The sequence below is a fragment of the Pseudophryne corroboree genome, chromosome 1, assembly GCF_028390025.1.
Source record: "Pseudophryne corroboree isolate aPseCor3 chromosome 1, aPseCor3.hap2, whole genome shotgun sequence".
NCBI lineage: Eukaryota > Metazoa > Chordata > Amphibia > Anura > Myobatrachidae > Pseudophryne > Pseudophryne corroboree.
Genome location: NC_086444.1, coordinates 45,342,204 through 45,367,004, shown reverse-complemented (window position 1 = coordinate 45,367,004; position 24,801 = coordinate 45,342,204). Strand labels below are relative to the sequence as shown.

At 47.9% G+C, this 24,801-nt stretch overlaps 1 long non-coding RNA gene and 1 pseudogene across 1 annotated transcript; both read right to left on the bottom strand.

Moving 5' to 3' along the window:
• Positions 1-7,699: 7,699 nt before the first annotated feature.
• Positions 7,700-24,055, bottom strand: LOC134892561 (uncharacterized). Its single transcript, XR_010171637.1, has 5 exons — positions 23,858-24,055; positions 8,752-8,804; positions 8,516-8,590; positions 8,251-8,369; positions 7,700-7,911 (listed from the first exon to the last, which is right to left on the bottom strand). It is a non-coding gene; the product is annotated as an uncharacterized LOC134892561 (long non-coding RNA).
• On the bottom strand, positions 18,753-18,871 carry LOC134947176 (5S ribosomal RNA; annotated as a pseudogene).
• Positions 24,056-24,801: the final 746 nt, after the last annotated feature.

Sequence of the window (24,801 nt, the reverse complement as noted above, 5' to 3'; positions counted from 1 at the left end):
TGTGCTTGCCAGAGGTAGCCTGACTGCCATGAGGTACCGAGATGAGATCCTCAGATCCCTTGTGAGACCATATGCTGGTGCGGTTGGCCCTGGGTTCCTCCTAATGCAAGACAATGCTAGACCTCATGTGGCTGGAGTGTGTCAGCAGTTCCTGCAAGACGAAGGCATTGATGCTATTGACTGGCCCGCCCGTTCCCCAGACCTGAATCCAATTGAGCACATCTGGGACATCATGTCTCGCTCCATCCACCACAGACTGTCCAGGAGTTGGTGGATGCTTTTGTCCAGGTCTGGGAGGAGATCCCTCAGGAGACCATCCGCCATCTCTTCAGGAGCATGCCCAGGCGTTGTAGGGAGGTCATACAGGCACGTGGAGGCCACACACACTACTGAGCCTCATTTTGACTTGTTTTAAGGACATTACATCAAAGTTGGATCAGCCTGTAGTGTGTTTTTCCACTTTAATTTTGAGTGTGACTCCAAATCCAGACCTCCATGGGTTAATAAAATTTGATTTCCATTGATAATTTTTGTGTGATTTTGTTGTCCGCACATTCAACTATGTAAAGAACAAAGTATTTAATAAGAATATTTAATTCATTTAGATCTAGGATGTGTTGTTTAAGTGTTCCCTTTATTTTTTTTTGAGCAGTGTATATATATATATATATATATATATACACACACACACACTAACTATATGGTCAAAAGTATTTGGCCACACCTGTTAATTATTGAATGTTAGTGATATTATTAGAAAGTGGTAGCATTTAGGAACAACAGCAACTCAACCACAAAGCTGAAAACCACATAAAATCCCAGAGCGTGGTCAAGGACTGCTAAGGTGCAAGGTGAGTAAAAGTCCCCAACGCTCTGCTGATTCCATAGCTGAAGAGTTTTGAACTTCCACTGGCATTAATGTAAGCACAAAAACTGTGAAGCAGGAGCTTAATGGAATGGGTTTCCATGGCCGAGAAGCTGCATGCAAGCCTCACATTGCCAAGTCCAATGTCAAGATATAGTGGTATAGAGCACACTGACACTCTACTGTGGAGCAGTGGAAACGTGTTCTGTGGAGTGATGAATCACGCTTATCTGTTTGTCAGTCAGATGGGTGAGTCTGGGTTTGGCAGATGCTGAGAGAACGTAACCTGCCTGACTGCATTATGCAACTGTGAAGTTTGGTGGTGGGGGAGGGATAATGGTATGGGACTGTTTTTTTAGGGTTTGGGCTAGGCTCCTTATCTCACATGAAGGGCAATCTTAATGTTTCAGCATACCAAGATATTTTGGACAACAGTATGCTTCCAACTTTGTGGCAACAGTTTGGGGAAGGCCCTTTTCTATTCCAACAGAACTGTGTCCCAGGGCACAAAGCAAGGACTTTAAAGACATGGCTTGATGAGTTCGGTGTGGAAGAACTTGACTGGTCTGCAACGAGCCCCTGACTTCAACCTCATTCGAACTGGACGGAGAATGAGAGCCAAGCCTACTCGTCCAACATCAGTGCCTGACCCCATAAATGCTCTACCAAATTAATGGGCGCAAATTCCCACAGAAACACTCCAAAATTTTGTGGAAAGCCTCCCAAGAAGAGTGGAAGCTGTTATAGCTGCAAAAGGGGTCCAACTCCATATTAAAGTATAAGTATTTGAATAAGTCATTACAGTCCATGTTGGTATGATAGATATATATATATATATATATATATATACCGTACGTACGTACACACACACACACACACACACACACACACACACACACACACACACACACACACACACACACACACACACACACACATTATTATAATTGTAATGGTTGTGTATGTGGAATTCTTTTTGAGAAATATACTTTTAGGGACTGTTTATGAACTATGGAGATGAAAACATTGTTTGTGGAATTCTGTCTGTGTGTCTGTCTGTTCATCCGGCATCACTTTGGATCTCGTTTCCACCATTACATAGCTTAGTGACCTAGAAAGAAACTGAGGTATGTATGATCTCAATGTGACATCAGGGAGAGGAGCAATAAAGGAAAAACCAGACACTGGACACTCGGAGCGTGCAATGTGCATGCTCCTCAAGTCCAGAACGACTATACGTGTATAAACACACATTATTTATAATGTGTGTGTGTGTGTGTGTCTTGACTGCCTCATCTGCCATGCCAATACTTACACATTTTTGTTAGTGCAGTGCCTATTTCTCTGACGTCCTAGTGGATGCTGGGTACTCCGTAAGGACCATGGGGTATAGACGGGCTCCGCAGGAGACTGGGCACTCTTAAAAGAAAGATTAGGTACTATATCTGGTGTGCACTGGCTCCTCCCTCTATGCCCCTCCTCCAGACCTCAGTTAGTATCTGTGCCCGGCCAGAGCTGGATGCACCCTAGGGGCTCTCCTGAGCTTCCTAGAAAAGAAAGTATTTGTTAGGTTTTTTATTTTCAGTGAGATCTGCTGGCAACAGACTCACTGCTACGTGGGACTGAGGGGAGAGAAGCGAACCTACCTGCTTGCAGCTAGCTTGGGCTTCTAAGGCTACTGGACACCATTAGCTCCAGAGGGATCGAACACAGGCCCAGTCCTCGGTCATCCGGTCCCGGAGCCACGCCGCCGTCCCCCTTGCAGAGCCAGAAGAACGAAGAGAAGTTGAAAATCGGCGGCTGAAGACTCCGGTCTTCATTAAGGTAGCGCACAGCACTGCAGCTGTGCGCCATTGCTCCCTTTGCACACCACACACTCCGGTCACTGATGGGTGCAGGGCGCTGGGGGGGGGGGGGGGGGGGGGGGCGCCCTGGGCAGCAATTAGATTACCTTACATGGCAAAAAGCACATAATACAGTCTGATAAACTGTATATGTGCATTAACCCCCGCCATTAAAGTACATAAAAGGACAGAAGCCCGCCGCTGAGGGGGCCGGGCCTTCTTCCTCAGCACACCGGCGCCATTTTCTCTTCACAGCTCAGCTGGAAGGAAGCTCCCCAGGCTCTCCCCTGCAGTATCCTGGTACACAAAGGGTAAAAAAGAGAGGGGGGGGGCACATAAATTTAGGCGAAAAACTGTGTATATAAGCTGCTATAGGGGAAAAATCACTCAGTATAGTGTACATCCCTGTATTATATAGCGCTGTGGTGTGTGCTGGCATACTCTCTCTCTGTCTCTCCAAAGGGCCTGGTGGGGGAACTGTCTTCAAATAGAGCATCCCCTGTGTGTGTGGTGTGTCGGTACGCGTGTGTCGACATGTCTGAGGTAAAAGGCTCCTCTAAGGAGGTGATAGAGCGGATATGTGTGTGGGCGGGTGTCTCCGTCGACAACGCCGACACCTGTTTGGATATGTGTAAGTGCTGAGGTAAAATGATTGCACAAAAGGTTAGGGAACAGAAAGGAAATCTACCCTGGTCTGTCCCTATGTCACAGAGTCCTTCAGAGTCTCTCTATGTTCACTATCCAAAATAACAAAGTATCGACACGAAGTTTAACTCCACTGTCGACTACGATAATGCAAAGTTACAGCCAAGAGGGCTAAAAGATATTCAATATATGATTATTGGAATAAAAGATGATTTGCATATCACTGATGACTCATCTGTCCCTGACACGAGAGTACACATGTTAAGGGGAAGAATGCTGAGGTAAATTTCCCTCCTCTCATGAGGAAAAAGAGCGGGAATCTCCAGACAAGAGACGGCAGCTTCCCACAAGAGAATTCTCAGGCTGTATCCTTTCCCCACTAGGGCCAGGATGTGTTGAGAATCTTCCCCTTGGGTGTCCTGTTTGCACTAGCTATTCTCAGGGATCCTGCAGATAGCGTGCACATTCTAGTATACTACCCAGACCGGCGATTGTGTCGGCATGGGTTTATAGCGCTGTGGCAGCGTGGACAGGTACCTTATCAGCAGAGATTGAGACCCTAGTATGCATATAAATATTTTAAGATGCTGTCTTAAGTGATAGATATATAATTATAAAGCATGCCCAAAGGGACATGAGTATACTGGGTCCTAGAGACAAAAGCTATGTCGATTTCTGCTTGATGTGTCCTGTAGAATATACATTGGACAGATGATGCCGACTTAAGAGGCATATGGAAGGCTGAGGATTGTGTGGAGAAAAGGTTCTCGGGCCTGGTCTCCACAGCTATAGCTGGTAATTCTGATATTTTGCCTTATATTCCTGCACAGCCTAGGAAAGCACGACATTATTAAATGCAGCTTTTCGAATAAAGAAACAAGAAAGTCTGAGGTGCGTCCTTTCTTGTCAGAGCCGTGGGCAGAGGAAAGAAGCTGTACAACACAGCTAGTCCCCAGGAACAGAAGTCCTCCCCGGCCTCTACAAAAATCCACTGCATGTCGCTGGGGCTCCATAGGCGGAGCTAGGCCCGGTGGGGACACGCCTTCGTAAGTTCAGCCACAAGTGGGTTCACTCCCTGTTAGATCCCTGGGCAATAGAAATTGTATCGCAGGGATACAGGCTGGACTGTGAGAAGATGCCCCTCACCGAGGACCCGGCGGGCTTCCCCCCAAGAGAGGGAGCCAGTGTTAACTGCAATTCGTAAATTGTATCTTCAACAGGTGGTGGTCAAGGGTCCCCTCCTTCAACAAGAGGGTGTTATTATTCGAACATGTTATAATCCCGAAACCAGACGGTTCGGTTAGACCCATATTGTATTAAAATCCCTGAACATATACCTGAAAAAGTTCAGGTTCAAGATGAAATCGCTAAGAGCGATCATTGCAAGCCTGAAATGAATCGGGACATAAGGGATGCATACCTTCGTGTCCCCATTTATCCACCTCATCAGGCGTACCTCAGAATTGCGGTACGGGATTGTCATTACCAATTTCACCAAGGTAATGGCGGATATGATGGTGCTCCTGCGGAAGCAAGGTGTCACTATTATCACATACTTGGATGATCTCCTCATAAAAGCGAGATCAAGAGAGCAGTTGCTGGACAGCGTATCACCTTCTCTGGAAGTGAAACGGCAACACGACTGGATTCTATATATTCCGAAGTCGCAGTTGGTTCCTACAGCTCATCTGCCTCGCCTAGGCATGATCCTAGACACAGACCAGAAGAGGGTTTATCTCCCGATAGAGAGAGCTCAGGAGCTCATGACACTGGTCAGGAATCTATTGAAAACCAAAACAGGTGTCAGTGCATCACTGCACTCGAGTCCTGGGAAGGATGATGGCATCATACGAGGCCATCCCCTTCGGCTGGTTCCATGCAAGGACAATGGAACTTACTGGACAAGTGGTCCGGATCACATCTTCAGATGCATCGGTTAATCACCCTATCCCCCAGGGCCAGGGTGTCTCTCCTGTGGTGGCTGCGGAGTGCTCACCTTCTCGAGGGCCGAAGATTCGGCATTCAGGACTGGATCCTGGTGACCACGGATGCAAGCCTCCGAGGGTGGGGGGCAGTTACACAGAGAAGAAAATTCCAAGGTTTGTGGTCAAGCCAACAGACTTGCCTTCACATCAATATCCTGGAACTAAGGGCCATATACAACGCCCTAAGTCAAGCGGAGTTCCTGCTTCGCGACCAACCGGTTCTGATCCAGTCAGACCGCAGGGGCTCATGTAAACCGCCAGGGCGGCACAAGGAGCAGGGTGGCGAATTCTTCGCTGGGCGGAGAATCAAGTAAGCGCACTGTCAGCAGTGTTCATTCCGGGAGTGGACACGACCTCCACCCGAGAAAGTGGTGACTTCATCAGGAAGTCTTCACGCAGTTTTGCAAATTGATGGAAACTGCCTCAGGTGGACTACATGGCGTCCCACCTCAATAAAAAGATAAAAAAGGTTTTACGCTGGGTCAAGGGACTCTCAGGCGATAGCTGTGGTCGCACTAGTAACACCGTGGGTGTTCCAGTCGGTCTATATATTCCCTCTTCTTCCTCTCAGACCCAAGGGCTGAGAATTGTAATAAACGGAGGAGTGTGAACAATATTCTTTGCTCCGGATTGGCCAAGAAGGACTCGGTACCCGGAACTGCAAGAAATGCTCTCAGAGGACCCATGGCCTCTGCCTCTCAGTCAGGACATGTTGCAACAGGGACCCTGTCTGATCCAAGACTTACCGCGGCTGCGTTGGACGGCATGGCGGTTGAACGCCGGATCCTAGCGGAAAAGGGCATTCCGGATGCAGTTATTCCTATGCTGATAAAGGCTAGGAAAGACGTGACAGCAAGACTTTTTCACTGTATATGGCGAAAATAGGTTGCTTGGTGTGTGGCCTGGAAGGCCCTACAGAGGAATTCCAGGGGGGTCGATTCCTGCATTTCCTACAATCAGGAGTGACTATGGGCCTAAAATTAGGATCCATAAAGGCCAAGATTTCGGCCCTATCCCTTTTTCTCTCAAAAAGAACTGGCTTCACTGCCTGAAGTTCGGACTTTGTTACAGGGGTGCTGCATATTCAGCCCCTTTTGTGCCTCCAGTGGCACCTTGGGATCTTAACGTGTGTTGGATTCCTAAAATCCCACTGGTTTGAGCCACTTAAGACCGTGGAGCTAAAATATCTCACGTGGAAAGTGGTCATGCTTTTGGCCTTAGCTTGGACTAGGCGTGTGTCAGAATTGGCGGCTTTGTCATGTAAAAGCCCATATCTGATCTTCCATATGGAAAGGGCAGAATGGAGGACTCGTCCCCAATTTCTCCCTAAGGTGGTATCATCGTTTCATTTGAACCAACCTATTGTGGTGCCTGCGGCTACTAGGGACTTGGAGGATTCCAAGTTGCTGGACGTAGTCCGGGCCCTGAAACTTTATGTTTCCAGGACGGCTAGAGTCAGAAAAACTGACTCGCTATTTATCCTGCATGCACCCAACAAGCTGGGTGCTCCTGCTTCAAAGCAGACTATTGCTCGCTGGATCTGTAGCACGATTCAGCTTGCACATTCTGCGGCTGGACTGCCGCATCCTAAATTAGTAAAAGCCCATTCCACGAGGAAGGTGGGCTCTTCTTGGGCGGCTGCCCGAGGGGTCTCGGCTTTACAACTTTGCCGAGCTGCTACTTGGTCGGGTTCAAACACTTTTGCAAAATTCTACAAGTTTGATACCCTGGCTGAGGAGGACCTTGAGTTTGCTCATTTGGTGCTGCAGAGTCATCCGCACTCTCCCGCCCGTTTGGGAGCTTTGGTATAATCCCCATGGTCCTTACGGAGTACCCAGCATCCACTAGGACGTCAGAGAAAATAAGAATTTACTCACCGGTAATTCTATTTCTCATAGTCCGTAGTGGATGCTGGGAGCCCGTCCCAAGTGCGGACTCTCTGCAATACATGTATATAGTTATTGCTTAACTATAGGGTTATTGTATGAGCCATTTGTTGAGAGAGGCTCCGTTATTGTTCATACTGTTAACAGGGTATAGTTATCACGAGTTGTACTGTGTGATTGGTGTGGCTGGTATGAGTCTTACCCTGGATTCCAAATCCTTTCCTAGTAATGTCAGCTCTTCCGGGCACAGTTTCCCTAACTGAGGTCTGGAGGAGGGGCATAGAGGGAGGAGCCAGTGCACACCAGATATAGTACCTAATCTTTCTTTTAAGAGTGCCCAGTCTCCTGCGGAGCCCGCCTATACCCCATGGTCCTTACGGAGTACCCAGCATCCACTACGGACTACGAGAAATAGAATTACCGGTGAGTAAATTCTTATTTTTTATTATTCAATAATTATTATGTGCCAGTAAACAGACATGACAACAGCTTCTGAATGCAAAGTTTTCCAGTGGTTTATAAAGTCAACGGTAAAAAAAAAAAAACGTAAACGCGGGAACAAGCTAAGGCAGGCTGCGGACCTCAGGGCCTCATCCAATTATCACAAATCTGCTGCCTTTGCTGATTGTTTTGGACAATCTTTCTTCCTTCAGTATCTTGAAGCGTTCGTTCAACGTGATTCCAGTCTAGTGAAAAACAAGACAGTGAAAATGATCTCCCCTTACATAGTCAAATGTCACACACTGAAAAGCATGCACCGGGGTGGGGGTGGGGGGGTGTAAAGCTAACGCATGCCACAAAGTCAAGTCAAACAAAAAAAAAACAATGGAACTCATAAGTCACCAACAGAGTCCACAAATACTTGTTGTGCAGCACTATACATGTCTAAGTCTAGAACAGAGGTGGACAAACTGGTCCTAGAGAACTAGCATCAGTTCATGTTTTCTATACCACCTGTGGATCTGTAGAATGTGTTGGTTAGGATTGAATGCACCATGTTTGAAAAATGTGACAGTTAGTAATACCTGTGCACCAGCTAGGTGGTCTGGAAATGTGAATTGTTGGTAGATCTAGAGGCTAGCCCTGGTTTAGAGGAACTCCATTGGGAAACTTTACTTCTGAGCACAACCTGGTCCCCACACAGCTGTAGAACACAAGCTTGTAAGAGACACATTTAAGTACGTGGCACACAGCTATACTTGTTTAAGATAGCCTCATATTTATGAGAGCATAAAAATAAGTAAGAATAACACTTAAAGTCCTTTAGAATGTTACAACATAGCAACGTACCTTGGGAACGCTACAGCGGAAGGGTTAGCGATGGACACTGTCAGAAAACCGCTGCGGTACATACACGTCCTCCATCTGGAAAATAAAGAATGGCGGCTGTTCTACACTTTCCAGCAATGGAGAAAGACACATCCATAACCAATTATAGCAATGTGACCACACCACAACCTGCTGGTATTAGTTACATGATAATGCACAATTCTGGAAAACCCGGAACACAATATTTGCACACTCACGGTACAGGCCGGTTAAATTCTTCAGGTTCAAAGATGTCCATTGTAGCCTGAACCTGCAGAGACAGAGGGAAAAATATACTTTATGGTAAGAACTTACCGTTGATAATGGTATTTCTCCTATGTCCACAGGTTTCCACAGGATAACAATGGGATATGATGGAGCGACAGCGGATTGGCACCAAACGATCACAAGCTTTCAGTCCTCCCAGGATGAAACGGGCTCGTCCATAGATCCCCGCCCACTGGCTCAGGCAAATCAGTTGGATTCCAAAGCATTTAGGCAGGAGCATTATGTAGAACCCTATTCAGGCGAGAAGAACACACATGCACACCCTTCCATGCAAGGGGGAAGAGTTTAGTGAGTATAAAGATCCTCAAATCAGGTGCGTCAGGGTGGGATCCCTGTGGAAACCTGTGGACATAGGAGAAATACCGTTATCAATGGTAAGTTCTTACCATAACGTATATTTCTCCGGCAGGGTCCACAGGTTATCCACAGGATAACAATGGGACTTCCCAAAGCAATTTTTAGTGGTGGAGACGCTCCTGATTAGATAGGAGAACCATACGCCCGAATTCAGCATCATGAGAGGCAAAAATAAGAATTTACTTACCGATAATTCTATTTCTCGTAGTCCGTAGTGGATGCTGGGGACTCCGTCAGGACCATGGGGAATAGCGGCTCCACAGGAGACAGGGCACAAAAGTAAAAGCTTTAGGATCAGGTGGTGTGCACTGGCTCCTCCCCCTATGACCCTCCTCCAAGCCTCAGTTAGGATACTGTGCCCGGACGAGCGTACACAATAAGGAAGGATTTTGAATCCCGGGTAAGACTCATACCAGCCACACCAATCACACTGTACAACCTGTGATCTGAACCCAGTTAACAGCATGATAACAGCGGAGCCTCTGAAAAGATGGCTCACAACAATAATAACCTGATTTTTGTAACAATAACTATGTACAAGTATTGCAGACAATCCGCACTTGGGATGGGCTCCCAGCATCCACTACGGACTACGAGAAATAGAATTATCGGTAAGTAAATTCTTATTTTCTCTGACGTCCTAAGTGGATGCTGGGGACTCCGTCAGGACCATGGGGATTATACCAAAGCTCCCAAACGGGCGGGAGAGTGCGGATGACTCTGCAGCACCGAGTGAGAGAACTCCAGGTCCTCCTCAGCAAGGGTGTGCCCCTGACCAAGTAGCAGCTCGGCAAAGTTGTAAAGCCGAGACCCCTCGGGCAGCCGCCCAAGATGAGCCCACCTTCCTTGTGGAATGGGCATTTACATATTTTGGCTGTGGCAGGCCTGCCACAGAATGTGCAAGCTGCATTGTACTACACATCCAACTAGCAATCGTCTGCTTAGAAGCAAGAGCACCCAGTTTGTTGGGTGCATACAGGATAACAGCAAGTCAGTTTTCCTGACTCCAGCCGTCCTGGAAACCTATATTTTCAGGGCCCTGACAACATCTAGCAACTTGGAGTCCTCCAAGTCCCTAGTAGCCGCAGGTACCACAATAAGCTGGTTCAGGTGAAACGCTGACACCACTTTAGGGAGAAACTGGGGACGAGTCCGCAGCTCTGCCCTGTCCGAATGGACAATCAGATATGGGCTTTTGTGAGACAAAGCCGCCAATTCTGACACTCGCCTGGCCGAGGCCAGGGCCAACATCATGGTCACTTTCCATGTGAGATATTTCAAATCCACAGATTTGAGCGGTTTAAACCAATGTGATTTGAGGAATCCCAGAACTACGTTGAGATCCCACAGTGCCACTGGAGGCACAAAAGGGGGTTGTATATGCAGTACTCCCTTGACAAACTTCTGGACTTCAGGAACTGAAGCCAATTCTTTCTGGAAGAAAATCGACAGGGCCGAAATTTGAACCTTAATGGACCCCAATTTGAGGCCCATAGACACTCCTGTTTGCAGGAAATGCAGGAATCGACCGAGTTGAAATTTCTTCGTGGGGCCTTCCTGGCCTCACACCACGCAACATATTTTCGCCACATGTGGTGATAATGTTGTGCGGTCACCTCCTTCCTGGCTTTGACCAGGGTAGGAATGACCTCTTCCGGAATGCCTTTTTCCCTTAGGATCCGGCGTTCAACCGCCATGCCGTCAAACGCAGCCGCGGTAAGTCTTGGAACAGACATGGTACTTGCTGAAGCAAGTCCCTTCTTAGCGGCAGAGGCCATGAGTCCTCTGTGAGCATCTCTTGAAGTTCCGGGTACCAAGTCCTTCTTGGCCAATCCGGAGCCACGAGTATAGTTCTTACTCCTCTACGTCTTATAATTCTCAGTACCTTAGGTATGAGAAGCAGAGGAGGGAACACATACACCGACTGGTACACCCACGGTGTTACCAGAACGTCCACAGCTATTGCCTGAGGGTCTCTTGACCTGGCGCAATACCTGTCCAGTTTTTTGTTCAGGCGGGACGCCATCATGTCCACCTTTGGTCTTTCCCAACGGTTCACAATCATGTGGAAGACTTCCCGATGAAGTCCCCACTCTCCCGGGTTGAGGTCGTGCTGAGGAAGTCTGCTTCCCAGTTGTCCACTCCCGGAATGAACACTGCTGACAGTGCTATCACATGATTTTCCGCCCAGCGAAGAATCCTTGCAGTTTCTGCCATTGCCCTCCTGCTTCTTGTGCCGCCCTGTCTGTTTACGTGGGCGACTGCCGTGATGTTGTCCCACTGGATCAATACCGGCTGACCTTGAAGCAGAGGTCTTGCTAAGCTTAGAGCATTGTAAATTGCTCTTAGCTCCAGTATATTTATGTGGAGAGAAGTCTCCAGACTTGATTACACTCCCTGGAAATTTTTTCCTTGTGTGACTGCTCCCCAGCCTTTCAGGCTGGCATCTGTGGTCACCAGGACCCAGTCCTGAATGCCGAATCTGTGGCCCTTTAGTAGATGAGCACTCTGCAGCCACCACAGAAGAGAGACCCTTGTCCTTGGAGACAGGGTTATCCGCTGATGCATCTGAAGATGCGATCCGGACCATTTTTCCAGCAGATCCCACTGAAAAGTTCTTGCGTGAAATCTGCCGAATGGAATCGCTTCGTAAGAAGCCACCATTTTTCCCAGGACCCTTGTGCAATGATGCACTGACACTTTTCCTGGTTTTAGGAGGTTCCTGACTAGCTCGGATAACTCCCTGGCTTTCTCCTCCGGGAGAAACACCTTTTTCTGGACTGTGTCCAGAATCATCCCTAGGAACAGCAGACGTGTCGTCGGAGACAGCTGCGATTTTGGAATATTTAGAATCCACCCGTGCTGTCGTAGAACTACTTGAGATAGTGCTACTCCGACCTCCAACTGTTCTCTGGACCTTGCCCTTATCAGGAGATCGTCCAAGTAAGGGATATTTAAGACGCCTTTTCTTTGAAGAAGAATCATCATTTCGGCCATTACCTTGGTAAAGACCCGGGGTGCCGTGGACAATCCAAACGGCAGCGTCTGAAACTGATAGTGACAGTTTTGTACCACGAACCTGAGGTACCCTTGGTGAGAAGGGCAAATTGGGACATGGAGGTAAGCATCCTTGATGTCCAGGGACACCATATAGTCCCCTTCTTCCTGGTTCGCTATCACTGCTCTGAGTGACTCCATCTTGATTTGAACCTTTGTATGTAAGTGTTCAAATATTTCAGATTTAGAATAGGTCTCACCGAGCCGTCTGGCTTCAGTACCACAATATAGTGTGGAATAATACCCCTTTCCTTGTTGTAGGAGGGGTACTTTGATTATCACCTGCTGGGAATACAGCTTGTGAATTGTTTCCAATACTGCCTCCCTGTCGGAGGGAGACGTTGGTAAAGCAGACTTCAGGAACCTGCGAGGGGGAGACGTCTCGAATTTCCAATCTGTACCCCTGGGATACTATTTGTAGGATCCAGGGGTCCACTTGCGAGTGAGCCCACTGCGCGCTGAAACTCTTGAGACGACCCCCCACCGCACCTGAGTCCGCTTGTACGGCCCCAGCGTCATGCTGAGGACTTGGCAAAAGCGGTGGAGGGCTTCTGTTCCTGGGAATGGGCTGCCTGCTGCAGTCTTCTTCCCTTTCCTCTATCCCTGGGCAGATATGACTGGCCTTTTGCCTGCTTGCCCTTATGGGGACGAAAGGACTGAGGCTGAAAAGACGGTGTCTTTTTCTGCTGAGATGTGACTTGGGGTAAAAAAGGTGGATTTTCCAGCTGTTGCCGTGGCCACCAGGTCCGATGGACCGACCCCAAATAACTCCTCCCCTTTATACGGCAATACTTCCATGTGCCGTTTGGAATCTGCATCACCTGACCACTGTCGTGTCCATAAACATCTTCTGGCAGATATGGACATCGCACTTACTCTTGATGCCAGAGTGCAAATATCCCTCTGTGCATCTCGCATATATAGAAATGCATCCTTTAAATGCTCTATAGTCAATAAAATACTGTCCCTGTCAAGGGTATCAATATTTTCAGTCAGGGAATCCGACCAAGCCACCCCAGCGCTGCACATCCAGGCTGAGGCGATCGCTGGTCGCAGTATAACACCAGTATGTGTGTATATACTTTTTAGGATATTTTCCAGCCTCCTATCAGCTGGCTCCTTGAGCGCGGCCGTATCTGGAGACGGTAACGCCACTTGTTTTGATAAGCGTGTGAGCGCCTTATCCACCCTAAGGGGTGTTTCCCAACGTGCCCTAACTTCTGGCGGGAAAGGGTATAACGCCAATAATTTTCTATCGGGGGAAACCCACGCATCATCATACACTTCATTTAATTTATCTGATTCAGGAAAAACTACAGGTAGTTTTTTCACACCCCACATAATACCCTCTTTTGTGGTACTTGTAGTATCAGAAATATGTAACACCTCCTTCATTGCCCTTAACATGTAACGTGTGGCCCAAATGGAAAATACGTTTGTTTCTTCACCGTCGACACTGGAGTCAGTGTCTGTGTCGACCGACTGAGGTAAATGGGCGTTTTAAAGCCCCTGACGGTGTTTGAGACGCCTGGACAGGTACTAATTGGTTTGCCGGCCGTCTCATGTCGTCAACCGACCTTGCAGCGTGTTGACATTATCACGTAATTCCCTAAATAAGCCATCCATTCCGGTGTCGACTCCCTAGAGAGTGACATCACCATTACAGGCAATTGCTCCGCCTCCTCACCAACATCGTCCTCATACATGTCGACACACACGTACCGACACACAGCACACACACAGGGAATGCTCTGATAGAGGACAGGACCCCACTAGCCCTTTGGGGAGACAGAGGGAGAGTTTGCCAGCACACACCAAAACGCTATATTATACAGGGACAACCTTATATAAGTGTTTTCCCTTATAGCATCTTAATATATAATAATATCGCCAAATAAGTGCCCCCCCCTCTCTGTTTTAACCCTGTTTCTGTAGTGCAGTGCAGGGGAGAGCCTGGGAGCCTTCCTAGCAGCGGAGCTGTGTAGGAAAATGGCGCTGTGTGCTGAGGAGAATAGGCCCCGCCCCCTTTTCGGCGGGCTTCTTCTTCCGTTTTTCTGACAACCTGGCAGGGGTTAAATACATCCATATAGCCCCAGGGGCTATATGTGATGTATTTTTAGCCAGCATAGGTACTTTCATTGCTGCCCAGGGCGCCCCCCCAAGCGCCCTGCACCCTCAGTGACCGTTGGTGTGAAGTGTGCTGAGAGCAATGGCGCACAGCTGCAGTGCTGTGCGCTACCTCATGAAGACTGAGAAGTCTTCAGCCGCCGATTTCTGGACCTCTTCTCTCTTCAGCATCTGCAAGGGGGTCGGCGGCGCGGCTCCGGTGACCCATCCAGGCTGTACCTGTGATCGTCCCTCTGGAGCTAGTGTCCAGTAGCCTAAGAAGCCAATCCATCCTGCACGCAGGTGAGTTCACTTCTTCTCCCCTAAGTCCCTCGTTGCAGTGAGCCTGTTGCCAGCAGGACTCACTGAAAATAAAAAACCTAACAAAACTTTTACTCTAAGCAGCTCTTTAGGAGAGCCACCTAGATTGCACCCTTCTCGGCCGGGCACAAAAACCTAACTGAGGCTTGGAGGAGGGTCATAGGGGGAGGAGCCAGTGCACACCACCTGATCCTAAAGCTTTTACTTTTGTGCCCTGTCTCCTGCGGAGCCGCTATTCCCCATGGTCCTGACGGAGTCCCCAGCATCCACTTAGGACGTCAGAGAAAGTATCCAAGGCATAATGTCTAATGAATGTGTTAATGGAAGACCATGTGGCTGCCTTACATATCTGTTTTGCTGCAGCACAATGTTGTGCTGCCCATGAAGGACCTACCTTATGTGTAGAGTGAGCAGAGACGTTAGCCGGAACAGGGAGATCAGCTTGAGAATATGCTTCTGAAATCGTCATTCGAAGACATCTTGCTAGCGTCTGTTTAGTAGCAGGCCATTCCCTCTTGTGAAATCCGTAGAGGATGAAGAGAGAATCTGTCTTTCTGATGGCACTGGTACGATCCATGTAGATCCTTCATGCCCGGACTACGTCCAGCGACGCATCTCCCGCAGAAAATCCTGATTCCTGAAAAACCGGGACCACAATATCTTCATTAAGGTGGAATATAGACCACACCTTAGGAAGATACCCAGACCTAGTTCTGAGAACTACTTTAGCTGGATAAACATCAGACAAGGAGATTAACATGACAGTGCTCCTAAATCTGACACTCTTCTAGCTGATGCCATAGTCAGCAGAAAGAGAACTTTAGCTGTCAACCATTTAAAATCCACTTTATTTAGTGGTTTAATCAGGGAAACTTGAAGGGCTTTGAGGACTAGACTTAGGTACCCAGACACTGTAGTAGGAACAAAAGGAGGTTGAATGAGCAGCATTCCCTGGGAAAAGTGCGCACATCCTGCAATTTGGCAATTTTCTTTCGGAACCATACAGTCAATGCTGACACTTGTATTCCTAAGGAAGCCACCCTTAAACCTTTATCCATTCCTGCCTGAAGGAATGCTAGAAACCTGGAAACTCAGAAAGATTTCTGGTCCATACTTCTTCCATTGCACCCATGAATATAGGCTTGCTATATTTGGTGATAAATACGAGCCAAGGAAGTTTTCCTTGCTCTGAGCATCTGTGAGAATCCTCTGGACTTCAGGATATAGATTTCAAGAGCCACGCCGTCAAGACAGTCAATCCAGATATCTGTGATAGCAAGGATCCTGCCTTAGTAGATCTGGGAGTAGAGGAAACAGAAATGGTATTCGACATCTTCTGCGGATCCATGGCCCTCATTCCGAGTTGTTCGCTCGCAAGCGGATTTTAGCAGATTTGCTCACGCTAAGCCGCCGCCTACTGGGAGTGAATCTTAGCATCTTAAAATTGCGAACGATGTATTCGCAATATTGCGATTACACACCTCGTAGCAGTTTCTGAGTAGCTTCAGACTTACTCGGCATCTGCGATCAGTTCAGTGCTTGGCGTTCCTGGTTTGACGTCACAAACACACCCAGCGTTCGCCCAGACACTCCTCCGTTTCTCCGGCCACTCCTTCGTTTTTTCCGGAAACGTAGCGTTTTTCCCCACACGCCCATAAAACGGCCTGTTTCCGCCCAGTAACACCCATTTCCTGTCAATCACATTACGATCGCCAGAACGATGAAAAAGCCGTGAGTAAAATTCCTAACTGCATAGCAAATTTACTTGGCGCAGTCGCAGTGCGGACATTGCGCATGCGCATTAAGCGGAAAATCGCTGCGATGCGAAGATTTTTACCAAGCGAACAACTCGGAATGAGGGCCCATGTACCAATGCCTTCTGGGCCAAGCCGGGGCTTATTAGCATCCCAGCATCTTTGTTGTATTTTCCTCACTATCCTGGGTAGCAGAATGATTTGAGAAAACACATTAGTGAAATGAAATTCCCATTAAAAAGACGTCCACAAAGATCACTCCCTGATCCTTTGTTCCTGACCCGATTATGGCTCTTTGTTGTTCAAATGGGACTCCATGAGATCTATCTCTGGCCAACCCCACTTGTCTACCCGAGTCTGAAACGACTTTAGGGAGCCTAGCCCATTTGCTTACCTGAATGGCGTATCGACTGAGAAATTTGCTCTTCAGTTTAGGACTCCCGGAACGAACCCTGCGGACAAGGCTGGAAGATGGAGTTCTGCACACTTTAGTATGTGATTTACCTCCTTCCTTGCTGTTTAGCTGCGTGTTCCTCTCTGAAAGTTGAGGTACACTACTGCCATTTCCTTGTCCTTGCGGATCTGGACCGATTTTCCTTTAGGAGTGTTCCGTGCCTGAATCAGGGCCCAGTATATGGCCCGAAGTGCTAACAGGTTTATTAGCAGGCAACATTCTTCTGTAGTCCATTGTCCCCGGAATCATAATCTTCCGGACAATGGCCCCCACAGCCCTGAAGACTGGCATTTGTTGTCAGGATCTCCCAACCTGATATCCAAAAAGGTGTCCTCTGATCTAGCTGGAATGTCTGTAGTCCCCAGGCTACTGACTTTCTTACCTTTTTTGCCAGTACCACGTACTTGTTTGTGTATTGTCCATCTGGCCCACCTACACCACCTGGTATTCACAGGTGGTCTACTCTCAGAGAATTTAATCAGGCACAACACTGCTTAACTTCCAACATCAAATGAGATTGGGCATATCCAGTGTGATGCGGCTGTAGATGGAAACAGATGCTGTAGAGGTCTTGAGTGGAATTGTGCCCACTCCACCATGTCTATTGTTGACACCAACAAACCCATAATTCGAATTGCTGCGTGAATTTATATTGTTTGACTATGTAACAACTCCCCTACCTTTACCTTGGATTTCCGAGGTAACTATTTTCTGTAGACTTGAATTCAGTACAGCCCCACCGTGAATCATGTTACAGAACCAGAGATGATTTTTGCCAATTTATGAACCACCCGTGCCTCTGCAGACAAGTTATTGTGTGTTGTAGATGGCACAGAAACCTTTCCTGTATTGTGCCAGGATAAGAAGGTGGTCAATGTATGGCAAGTTTCTTATCCCCTACTAGTGGAGATAAATTGCCATAATCATTTTGGTAAATACTCTGGGGCTGTGGCTAACCCAAAGGCTAAGGCCTAAAACTGAAATGTTGCTGAAGGATGGTAAACCTTGAGATAACACTGATGGATAGTGCTATAGGAGCCTGAAAGTAAGATTCCTGACTTATCCAGGAATACCATGTAATCTACTGGCTCCCCACCAAACTATGGAATGCCATGCCTCCATGTGAACCTTGGTACCCAAATTTATTTTGAAATTGAGAATGGGGCGAGGGATCGTTTTTGACCCAGGTGGGAATAAACCCCCCCCATTGTGCATGGGTTACTGGAATGACTATTCCTGACAAAAATATTTTCTGAATTGCTTCATGCAAATCCCTCGCCTACACCTCTACCCGAGACGGGCTGAAACAGAAGAAACTTTGAGGAGGATGGTTCTAGAAGGGAAAGTATAACCTAGAGATACCGCTTCTTGCACCCAGGCATCTGTTTGTAGACTGCTACCAGATCTGTGCAAACTGAAGAAGTCTGCCCCTTATCCTTTTGAAGTCCCCCAGAAGGAGGCCAGCACCATTATGCTGATGGCTTATCCTCTGGTTTGGAAGCTGGCCCTCTGGTTGCCTTTGCTTCTTTGCCTTACCAAACTTATTGTATTGAGGCTGTTACGTTTCGTTATGACCGACAAAGCCAAAGCCGGACCCCTAGGTTTGGGGTTATATGTGGAAGGAAACGTGACCTTCTTGGAGTCTGTTTCTGACTCCAGAATAACTGTTAACTCCTTCCCGAACAGAAACTTCTAGCCAAGGCATAGTTTCCAGAACCTTTTTAGATTCTGAATCAGCTTTCCATGTATGTGAGCCAAACTGCTCTGCGAACAGCTATTGTTATTGCTAATGCCCTAGAACATTAGTGTCCATATGAGCCATATGGGATTCTTGCTACCTTGCAGGCGCTGAAAACCTGTCTTCCAGTACCTCAGCCCAATGTACCTACAGCACCTGGTATTTCAAGGTGGTCTCCCCTCCAAGAACTAACCAGGCCCAACACTGCTCAGCTTCCAAGATCTAGTGAGATTGGGCCTATCCAGTGTGGTGTAGCCGTAGATTGCAAGGTGAAGTCATGGCTGGCCTTATGACTGCTCCAGACAAAGACAATATGTTTTAAAAACCATTCCTCTTTTGGCGGCAGAGGCCATATAGATTTTTGCACTATCAATGACATGCATATCTATTTTGGGAGGCACTTCCCTATTTTAAACAGTCCCCAGTTGGAAAAAGATATTGGAATCCCATTTACCGGGCATTCTATTTTATTGGGTGTAATCCCAACACCTTTTTCCTGAATTCTGCCCTTGTGAAGAGGCCCTTTTGGGACGTTTAAACACAGGTGCCTTATTTTTAACCCAGGCTCTGCTGCCTCTATTGACAGACTAGCCTTTTTTGCTCTCGTTTATTCAGCTTATTCATTTAGCTGATACCTTTTACCTGTTCTTCGTATGCTGAAGTAGAGTATATATAGCTTTCATCATCTGATGATTATCATGTGTAGCCTGTGAAGTCGATGATTTATTTACATTTGGTTCATCAGCTTGTCTTATTGGAGAAGCTGTTGGGGATATACTGCAAGTAGTGAGCTGCATGTATGGGTTAATAGTGTAAGAATTAACTTTTCAGCTGAACTGGACAAGGTCTGTGCAAACATCGCCCTAATGGGTCTATCTATACCTGATGTAGATCAGGGATGTATTATGCTAAACAGCAAACCATTTTACACATAAACCATCCTGTACCAGATCATAGAGGATAATACAGTTTTTGCAAAACAATATACTGTATGCGTGTTGGTGTTACTGTAAGTGTACCCTCGTCACCTTTGCCGCTCTTAGACATGATAAATAATCAGCACTTTCACGTGTACTACACAATTTGTGACTAACCACTTTTTCCTAAAGTGATATCATGTGTTACCCTACCCATGCACCTGCATTGAGGATCAGAAGGTCAACCGACAATCATTTATATTAAGTCAGCAATCACACTAGCAGTTAGTCACGTTACATATTAGTCATATGAGCATATTATCAACTACAAACACATCTCAAAGTATGTAGGAGTATATATTACTGAATTCTGTTCTATACAGATCTTTAATGTATTCAGACGCATTGCGAAGAAAACCACAGTAATGTACACAGACTCATATGCAATAGGCACTAAAGTTAACTATTCATACTGACAAAAAGTAGATAGAAATTTAGTGCTGTATAACCCGTACTCAGTAGAGTGGGATAACAGGGAGACTTACCCCACTTCCAGGATCGATCAATAGCGAACGCTGAGTGGATCCAGACGCTAGTAGTGTACACTGCTGATCCGGGAACTTTTAGTGAACACAGACGCTCAGCGAACGCACTGTGCATGCAGATGCACCGGTCTGTGACCCGATCTTTGTGGTAACGCTTAGTGTACACAGATGCAGTGGCCTATGCTCCGACCGAGACCCCTCGTTGTAGCGTCTGAGACGGAAGTGAAGCAATCAGTTCATGGTGGGAGACCGGCGGAAACTGGTCATGAACCGGGGGTGGGGCGACCAGGAAAGCGTCTAACTCCCCACGCTGACATCAACCCTAGGGATCGCGGCCTCATACTAATCCTGGTGCCTTATGATCCCTAAGGCCTAGCGCTGGAGCACCCGTAGTGGCGGCGCACCAGCTACTGTTTTGTAGTCTCCTCCCAATACAGTGCGGCTGTGTCCGTATTCCCCTTCTAAGTGGAACCGATGCCTTACCTTCTCCCCGTGCTCCGGCCACAGCCTGGTAACGTCTGCTGGACCTGCTAGTATATCCGACACAGATGCCCGTCGAGACAGCACTTGTATCGCGAGTAAGCGTTGTTGCGACCTGGCGAATAGTTGTTGGAGCGACTCTTTCCAATATGCGTGTAAGACGCTATTAGGAAAGATCACTCAGAAAACATAGTAAGACTATAAAAATTAATTAATAAAGCTTAGGGCTGCCAAAGAACAGCAGCCCTGTGACCATGGTCCGGCTCCTGCCGCACCAAACAAAAAAACTGATTTGCCTGAGCCAGTGGGCGGGGATATATGGACGAGCCCGTTGCATCCTGGGAGGACTGAAAGCTTGTGATCGTTTGGTGCCAATCCGCTGTCGCTCCATCATATCCCATTGTTATCCTGTGGATAACCTGTGGACCCTGCCGGAGAATAATAAAAGTCCTAATATGATACTGAAGGGTTTAGACTGCTTTAGAGACTTAGGGGGGGCGGTATTCAATTAGTGCTGTTTCTTCAACCAGATGAAAAACCGTCACTTTTCACCTGTTTTCAGGTCAAATTTACATTCGACCTATTCAATGCCTGTTCCGTTTTTTCAATTGGTCAAAAAATCCGGCACCGGTGAAATCTACGTGTATCGGCGAATTCGCCGCTGATAAACGTGTTTTGGCGAATATGCGGGCATTTTCGCCCCTTTCTGGTGCAATTTTCACCCATACCTATTCGACAAATAAAGAAAAAAGTGAAATGGCATGGGCGAAAATGGATTAAAAAAAGTGTGAAAAGGCCCGCAACTAAATACCATGTGTCGAAGACGTGCCATTTTTTCAGCACTCAGTTGAATACCCCCCTAAAGCTTATCAAAACTGCATATATTTGAAATAAAGCTGCATTGAAATTTTGAGCCTGTTAACTACACCTATTGTATTTAATCCTAATATGAATTCCATTCATGAAATACTGGTACATAGGGAGGGTTACCGGCATTCAGTATACAGACGCCGGCATCCCGACAATTGAAATCCCGACAGGGGTGAGCTATAGTACCTCTGTTCTTCCTTCTCCCATACCCCCTAATCCTCACTTCCCGCAATATAACCCTGTCCTCTCCCTTTGGTGCCCAAACCTAATCCCCCCTTTCCTGCTACCTAAGCCTAACCCTCCCACCTAGTGCTTAAACCTAACCTCCCCCGGTGACGCCTAACCCTAACCCCCTCTCCCCGCAGCCTAACCCTATCCTCCCCCTTTGTTGCCTAACCCTAACCTTCCCCGTTGTTGCCCAAACCTAACCCACCCCTTCCCACTACCTAAGCCTAACCCCCCCCCCCACCTTAGTGCTTAAACCTAACCTCCCCCCAGTGACGCCTAACCCACCCTCCCTCCCCGCAGCCTAACCCTAACCTCCCGGGGTGGCGGCTAAGCCTAACCCCTCCACCCTCCCCGCCCTAAACCTCCTGCTATACTCACAGTCGGGATGCCGGAATCTGGTGTCGGTGTCCTGACCTTCCCAGGATTCCTGCGTCGGTATTCTGATGGGTGTTGGCATTCCAGCTGCCAGGATCCCCATAGGGAGATAACAGACTCCATTCAAAGAAACATTGGCCCTCATTCCGAGTTGATCGGTCGCAAGGCGAATTTAGCAGAGTTACACACGCTAAGCCGCCGCCTACTGGGAGTGAATCTTAGCTTCTTAAAATTGCGACCGATGTATTCGCAATATTGCGATTACTAACTACTTAGCAGTTTCAGAGTAGCTTCAGACTTACTCTGCCTGTGCGATCAGTTCAGTGCTTGTCGTTCCTGGTTGACGTCACAAACACACCCAGCGTTCGCCCAGGCACTCCCACCGTTTCTCCGGCCACTCCTGCGTTTTTTCCGGAAACGGTAGCGTTTTCAGCCACACGCCCCTGAAACGCCGTGTTTCCGCCCAGTAACACCCATTTCCTGTCAATCACATTACGATCGCCGGAGCGATGAAAAAGCCGTGAGTAAAATTACTTTCTACATAGCAAAGTTACTTGGCGCAGTCGCAGTGCGAACATTGCGCATGCGTACTAAGCGGATTTTCATTGCGATGCGATGAAAAATACCGAGCGAACAACTCGGAATGAGGGCCATTGGATCAGTAACAATATGGCTGCCTCTAATGTGCATAGGTGAAAGGTGTACTGCAACTGCCTAAGAAAGAATTCTGCTGGCCCTTTTACCACTTACCTGGCTAATATTTTTCCCAAATTCAAACTGTATAAAAGTATAAACTATAATGCCTAAAATATAGGTATATTATAAGTTATATAGGTATACAGGTATAGTAATTATAATAGTGACTGTAATACTTCCTGCAGGAAGGGCATCAGCAGCAGAGGGTGGGTGTTCCTGGGGATCACCAATACCACTTTCACATTGCACAAATAACCCGGTATCGACCCGGTATACTGCCGGTTCAACGCGGGTCACTGTGCGATGTGAAAGGGGCCATGGAGAATTCCCGGGTCGCCTGACCCGGTAATTCAACCCGGGTTATAAGAAGGGTTATTCCCGGGTTGAATACCGGGCCAGTGGCAGTGTAAACGGGTTCCCAGGTCGATGCGTCCCGGAACCTGTTCACTACATAGGGAGATGTGGTGCGGAGATGAGCTCATCTCCAAGCGCCGCCCCTGCCGCTATGGCAACCCGACCCGGCATATTGCCGGGTCAGGAAGCCAGATCTTAAGGTTCAATGCCGGATCCCACCCGAGAAGGACCCGTTACCAATTCCTGGGTGGGATCCGGCATTGGAGATGTGAAAGGGGTACTACAGTATCACTAATGTCTGGGAGAGGGGGAGGAATTAAGAACAGTCTGTAAGTAATCCTATTTGGATCGCCGATCGCAGTCTCGGTGTGGCCAGGGGAAAGAAGAGAAGCTGCATCTTCTCTGAGCCCAGGCTGCAGAAAGTGACGGGTTGGGTTTGTGAGACCGGTGGTTGGGAGACCTCCGGTCACCATACCGACGCCGGCAGGATGGGGGGGTGGGGGGCGCTCACCACAGGTCCCTGTTAGTCGGCATTGTGAGGGGGCTGGATCCCAGGGACGGTATTGTGACCGGTGGTCGGATGACTACATCCCGAAGGGACTATTACATGAAGCAACACAGACACTGATGTCAGATGTGACACGATGATCTTTGGATACCGGTACTAAATCCCTAAAAAAAATCTAAATTCTCAGATTCCGGGAAATGTCCACGGGTGAAACTCTTTGTAGATATGGTGACCAAAGATCTAAACCTATTTAAAATAAACAAATGCAGCTCTAACTTGAACAGAGGTGAAAGCAAAGCACTGAGGGATAGAGTTTGCTGCTCATTTCTGTGCTCCCCACAGCTGCGCCCGCCGCTTCGGTCAGGACGTGTATTGTTCACTAACTGGCCGGCGGCTGCACTGGGTGTACTGCGACAACGAAACCTCCGCCTCGCAACATGATGTCACGCAGCACGCCCGACGGCCTGTGCTCTCTCTCTCTCTCCCCGCACGCCCTCTCTCTCCTCGTGTTCCACATCAACACCACAGCGGAGGAGGAGGAGAACAATTTCAGCAGAGGGACAGTGCCACTGCTCAGCCTCAGCGACTAAGTAAAGTGCTACAGCTGAGCATGTTTGTATAGGGGAAAGAGAGGAGGACAGCCAGGGGGATTACTATGGGCATTGTGTAAGGGGCACCACTGTGTGGGCACTGTATAAGGGCCAACACTGTGTGGGCATTATGTAAGAGGCACCACTGGGTGGGCATTGTGTAATGGGCAGCACCACTGTGTGGGAACTATGTAAGTGGCACCACTGTGTGGGCCTTGTGTTAGGGGCACCACTGTGTGGGCATTGTATAAGGGACACAACTATGGGCATTAAGGGGCACAATCACTGTGGGCATTTTGTAAGGGGCACAACATTGGCATTGTGTAAGGGGCACAATTACTGTGTGGGTATTGTGTAAGGGGCACAACTGTGGGCATTGTGTAAGGGGCACAACTGCAGTGGGTATTGTGTAAGGGGCACAACTGCTGTGGGTATTGTGTAAGGGGCACAACTGCAGTGGGCATTGTGTAAGGGGCACAATTACTGTGTGGGCATTGTGTAGGGGGAACAGCTATGGGCAGTGTGTAAGGAGCACAACCACTGTGGGCATTGTGTAAGGGGCACAACTGTGGGCATTGTGTAAGGGGCAAAACTGTGGGCATTGTGTAAGTGGCACAACTGTGAGCATTG